The following is a 6424-nucleotide window of genomic DNA, read 5'->3' as shown; positions in this document are numbered from 1 at the left end:
AGCTGCGCTCGTAGCACAGATGAAGACTGCAGTGTCTCAAGGACCTGCACGTGGCCCAAACACCAGAACCTAAATCTCGAGAGCTTCCCACATGGTCCTGATGGAAATGGGGGTCAGGAGGGTGGAAGAGCACATTGTCAGAGAGAGGACCATGTTGAGCTACACATGGGGATGAACCAAGTGCTTTTCACAATCCCCAGTCCTTTATCCATGTGCTCTCCAATGAAGAATTATGTATGAATGCGCGTGCCTTTGTGTGTGTGTGTGTGTGTGTGTGTGTGTGTATGTGTGTGTGTGCAGGCACAACCATCTGTGATAGCAGAGGCTCTCTAAAGTGTCCATTTTTATCAGAGAACACAAGACAAACTTTCCATTTGCAGATACTTTATTGAAATGAAAATGTACTCAAGGTTTCAACAATCATCTTGCAGTTAATAGATCAAAAGACAAAAAGGAGAAGCAAGTTGTGGTTCATTGTACTCTTTGTAGTCCTCAGTGCCCCAGGTCATACACAAGGTTAAAACATAGCACACTGCTTACTTTCATATATCATGTTCTGGAAAACAAAACAGGGACAACACTCAGATTTTCAGCTTTCTGTTAAAAAGTAAGTCTTGGAAAACAAACATTTCTTCTTCTTGACTTCCTGGGTTTGTCCACACACATCTGGCATTCAAAGTTGGTGTTTGAATTAAGATCAGAATGATCTCATCTCTCATTCTAAGGATCAGGAGACTATTAATGCCAAAGAGGTGCTGCTGTTTCTAGATCTCTTCCCTGTTAGGGATCCTGGTAATAAAGTTTTATTGATGTTTCCTGTTCTTAAAAATATTGGATCCTGTAGATACACTATGTGTATCAGGGTTTTTTTAATTAATTTATTTTTTTCAATGTAACAGTATTTGTTGGTTTTGCACCAGTTTTTAACAAAGAATTGTTAAGCCTTAGCTCAAATACAAGGAAGTGTGAAGTTTTTGAGCTCCAATGTGGCCTCACATGTTAGAAATACCAAAAACAGTTCAAAACCAAAGCCATTACCTTTGAGACCAGAGAAGTATGGATATGTGCACTCCAAGTGATCAATCTAATCAAGGTTTTTAAAGAAAAAATTCCACTATCCTTGGTTTCAGGGTTTTTCAGGCTTAAACTGTCTAAACTCATGGTAAATACACATAACATAAAATTGGCCATTTTCATCATCTTAAGTATACAGTTCAACAGTGTTAAGTATATTGGCGTTATGGTGCAACCAATGTCCTAAACGTTTTCATCTTGCTATGGTGAGACTCTATACCCACTAAGTAATCTCCATTTCCCATGCCACACAACTCTTAGAAAGTACTATACTACCTCCTGTCTCTAGGAGATTAGGTACTCTAGAAAATGGATGTAAATTATCTTATACAATAATTGCCTCTTTAAACTGGCTTATTTCATTTATCATAATGTGCTCAAGGTCCAGCCACACTGTGCCCTGTGTCAGCATCTCAGTGAAGGACACGTTTACCTTTTGCTTTGCAATATTTCTACATTGTCTACCCTGGAAAGCTTTCAATGGCATATAAAGATTGGGAATAAAATATAGAGAACAAAAACACTAAGGGTTGTTGTTTTATGCAATTCCATCCCCATTGTAGATTCATACCCATGACCTCTACTTGTCATTCATTGGGTCTTTAAGTAATAGTCAAGGAATCCAATAATTTATACTAACACATTGGATTGCTTGAAAGTGTATTTTAATTCTATTAATAAGATGCAGAGAATCTTCTTCAAGTGGGCTTGTCTGATAAACTGCGGGGAGAGGGAGCCTCTGTCAGCAGGCTACCAGTAAGTGACAGAGCAGGGGAGCACAAAATAGGAGCTATTAGAAGTCTGCTATGGTGAGAGATGTTGCTCAGGCAGCTAAGCAGGCAAGGATGAAACCCTAGCTGGAGCAGTGTGGTCTCAGGATCTGTGGGGTAACAGGAAGACTGGGGGTGCCTGAGTGTGGCAGAACTTCCAGGTATCAGAATGGGGAAGCTGGCTACAAAGAGTGAGCCCAGGAGTAAGGTCTCAGCTCCTGGTTGCCATTGGCCATGTTTCATGACACAGTCGGGGCACTTCTCTTCAAGCAGTGGTCCACCAAGTGCCAGCACTGGGGAGACCTCCCTTCCACCCCCAGAAGTAGTAGTCTGGGAGTGCACTACAGGAATCTATTGGCTTTGGAGACTGGAAAGGGTTCTCATGCCTGAGACAGAAACACTCAGTCAGAGGGTGGGTGAGCATCAAGTGTGGCTGGAGACAAGAGTGGTTGACTCCTTTTCCCTGGAGGCTCACTGAGGAGTGGGGCCCCAAGCTTTTGGCCCTTGGGCAGAGATTAGGAGGTTCCCATTTTCATTCTCATCTTCTAAAACTGTGTGGAAGGTCTTCAGGAACAAAAGCCACATAGAACAAATTGGAGATTACTCAGCCTGGCCCCTGGCAAGGGTAGTGCCATTCTGCCTGGGGCAAAGACATTTGAGAATCAATGCAGCAGGCCCCACCCCAGAAGATCAGCAAGAACATCCAGCCAAGACTAAGTTTACCAATCAATGAGAACTTCAAAACTCTAGAACTAGGGGCATAGAACACCTAGAACTCAAGACGTTTACCCCATGATTCTTTAGTCTTTCAACTTTAATTCTTTAAATTTTTTATCTTTTTAAAAAACTTTCTTCCTTATTTTTCAATCACCATCCTATTTTATCAACTACTTTTTAAAAATATTTGTTTAATTTTCATTTTTACAACCATACTCTATCCCTTCGTTGTATTTATTCTTATTTTGTATATATATAAACTTCTGTGTATATATAATTATTTATTTTAATTAATTAATTAATTTGGAATGCAGTCTCTTCTAAGAGACCAAAATACACCCAGAGTCTAGTGTATGGCTCTATTCACCCACCTGATCATATTCTCTTTTTGTTGCTGTTGTTGCCATCATTTTATTTTTTTCTTTTGTTAAAGTCTTTTAAAATTTTCATCTTCCTTTCAAAGTATTTAATTTTATTTTTGTATATATAAGTTTTTCTTTCTTTACAATTTTGAGATGTAGTTTCCTCTAACAAATTGACCGAAATACATTCAGGAGATAGTGTATTCTTTGTTCTGTTCACCTGTCTGTTTATACCCCTTCTTTCTTTTCTTGTTTTTTTTCTTTCTCTTGTTTTTTCTTGTCTTTTAAAAATTTCTTATGAACGTTTTCCTCTTTCTTTCTATGAAGAAGGGAATCTTTTTTGCTGATGACTTCTAAAAATGAGGGACTTTTCGAGAATCAGTTATTTAAATCTTGATAGAATATGTGTGTCATGAAAAAGTGTTCATCATGATTAGCCATCAGGGAAATTCAAATCAAAACCTCACTGAGATACCACCTTACACCAGTTACAATGGCAAAAATTAACAAGGCAATGGACAACAAATGCTGGAGAGGATGTGGAGAAAGGGGAACGCTCTTACACTATTGGTGGGAATGCAAGTTGGTATAGACACTTTGGAAAACAGAATGGAGGTTCCACAAAATATTAAAAATACAGCTACCTTATGACCCAGCAATTGCACTACTGGGTATTTACCCCAAAGATACATATGTAGTAAAAAGAAGGGCCATATGCACCACAATATTCTTAGCAACAATGTCCACAATAGCCAAATTGTGGAAAGAGCCAAGATTTGCCCTTCAACAGATGAATGAATAAATATGTGGTCCATATCATGAAGGAGCAGGAGTCTGGCTGAGGACAAAGTAAAAGTTGGCACCTTGCACCCCCTCTCCACCTGCTCCCCTCGCTCCCCTCAGTAATATGTGTGACATTTCTCAGGCACCCGACTGCCCTAAAAGAAAATCAAATAGTTAACTTGCAGAGATCACAATCCTGCAAGGCAGGAGTCTCCCTTGGTTTACAAATGTCCTAGAGATTTACAATAAAGAAGTTACCTTATCAATAGCCCAATTTCCAGAGATGAACAACTCAGTTTCTCAAGCCCTAATATTGCCCTCCCCTCCATAAACAAAACTGAAGGAGGCTGAGGTAGAAGGGAATGTAAATAAAGTTAAATTTCTTCTAAACTTAAATCTCACTAACAAGGGTGCTTGATAGAAAGCACCCAGGAAACTCCCAATTGTCTTTATGTTAGTGCCTCATTAGAGGAAAAACAGCCTTTGCTTGATAGTAACCAGGCCTTCAATATCCCGACAGTCTTCTTTACCTTGATAAGCCCTTCTGAACACCCCCTTTGTCCTCACCTACCCAACTTCTACATATATAATCAGCCACTCCTCAAATCCCCAAGGCGACATTTCTGTCTGCCCATGGGTCCTGTCCCCATACTTTAATAAACCACCTTTTTGCACCAGAGATGTCTTAAGAATTCTTTCTAAGCCGCCAGCTCTGAACCTCACCTAGGTTCTAGAACTTCATCACATATATAGAATGGAATATTGTTCAGTCATCAGAAAGGACGAATACCCAGATTTTGCATCAACAGGGATGGGACTAGAGGATATTATGCTAAGTGAAATAAGTCAAGAAGAGAAAGTCAATTACCATATGGTTTCACTTGTTTGTGGAAAGTAAGGACTAGCGTGGAGGACATTAGGAGAAGGAAGGGGAAAATGAAAGGGGGGAAATCGAATGGGGAGAGGAACCATGAGAGACTATGGACTCTGAGAAACAAACAGGGTTTTGGAAGGGAGAGGTATGGGAGGATGGGTTAACCTGGTGGTGGGTATTAAGGAGGGCATGTATTGCATGGAGCACTGGGTGTTGTTATATTCAAACAATAAATCATGGAACATTACATCAAAAATTAATGATGTTCTGTATGGTGACTGACATAACATAATTTAAAAAAAAAGAAAAAGAAAGTGTGTGTGTGTGTGTGTGTGTGTGTGTGTGTGTGTGTGTATTCTTTTCCCTCTTTGGCATTTTCATTTACATTCCCTTAAAATTCCACAAAGTGAAGGAGCAAGTCAGTACTGGGACCTTTTCTCAATGTCAAAGTATTCACATGCACCTACAATTAAATTCATGGAAATAAAATAAAACATGTGTAACACTTGCTGTGGCATAATGAGTGACCAATTTAAAACCTGCTTATCCCTCTTCAGTGGATTGAAAGCTCAGCATAAGAAAACATAGTTACCGGCAGCTTTGCAGCATTGCTCAGAGTTTCATTTGACTGGCTGAGAAAACACTGCTTCAGTTGTCCCATGGCCTCCTCAGAATCAGTAAAAGGTATGTAGTAAGGTCTAACTAAGTTTTGGTATTCATCCATGCTCACTTGAGGATCCATTGTTTTGTTAACCACTTCTTCCAGTAATGGGCATCCAGAACCTGGAAGAAAACATGCAAAAGTGCTCTCAGTTATGTAGGTATGAAGCCATTTTTGGGTGTCCCTAGGATGTTGGTCATCTTCTTACATCCCAGGAGACACACATTCAGAGAGATCATGGTAAGTGGTCCTGAGTTCTCAATTCTAGCAGAATAAGCTCAGGATCTAGGATTTCCTTTAAACCTGAACTCATGTGCACGCCCTCCCCACCCACTACCTCCATAGCCCAGAGAAGCCAAACACTAGTAACCATGAAACAGAAGACACTGGAGAAATGAGATGCTCTGCACTGGACTTTGGGGAACAGGAGGTCTTCCACAGGGCACTGACACAATCTTCTCTCCAAAGACTGTCCTCCCCAGACAAAACTCACCTGCAAAGCAGGAAAAGGGGAGGGCAATCAGCACAAGGACTCTCAGCAACTTCATGGCTGAAGGCAGCTCTGGTTGTCTGGTGCCTCAGGGAGGAAGGAACTCACTTTGGTGATGAGCACCTAGGAGTCCTCCTTTTATTCTCCTGCTCACTACCTTCATCCCTCCCATAAATGAGGGAATGGTCACACGACGAACCTGGCTTTGGAACAGGAAATGACAGCAAGAATCAGCTGCAATCCAGCTAGCTTGTGCTCTGTTTGTAGACTCTTAATCTCACAAAACAAACTGAGGGTTGCTGGGGGAAAGGGGGTTGGGAATCAGTAAGAGGTATGCAGTAAGGTCTAACTAAGTTTTAGTATTCATCCATGCTCACTTGGATGAAGAAGGGGGGTGAAGGAGAAGGGGGGTGGGGTTATGGACATTGGGGAGGGTATGTGCTATGGTGAGAGCTGTGAAGTGTGTAAACCTGGCGATTCACAGACCTGTACCCCCGGGGATAAAAATATAAAATTAAAAAAAAAAAAAAAAGAAGAAACCTAGGAGACAGAGCTAGTTGGATCAAAAACAATTTTGGAAATGCAGTAATGATACATGGCTTTAGATGAAATTAATGCAAAAGTTCTTGCTAACTAATCCTATTACAACAGAGTGAGCTTGTGTTGTCATCCTTGTTCTTTTATTAGTGTGGT

The 6424-nt window shown here is 40.6% G+C and overlaps 1 long non-coding RNA gene across 1 annotated transcript; it reads right to left on the bottom strand.

Moving 5' to 3' along the window:
• Positions 1 to 367: 367 nt before the first annotated feature.
• LOC309873103 lies at positions 368 to 6000 on the bottom strand. Its single transcript, XR_014316188.1, has 3 exons — positions 5735 to 6000; positions 5173 to 5363; positions 368 to 556 (listed from the first exon to the last, which is right to left on the bottom strand). It is a non-coding gene; the product is annotated as an uncharacterized lncRNA (long non-coding RNA).
• Positions 6001 to 6424: the final 424 nt, after the last annotated feature.

This window comes from Mustela nivalis, assembly GCF_964662115.1.
Source record: "Mustela nivalis genome assembly, chromosome: 9".
In the NCBI taxonomy this organism is placed as follows: Eukaryota; Metazoa; Chordata; class Mammalia; order Carnivora; family Mustelidae; genus Mustela; species Mustela nivalis.
Note: the sequence above shows the minus strand (reverse complement) of the source record. Positions and strands in the feature narration are given on the sequence as shown.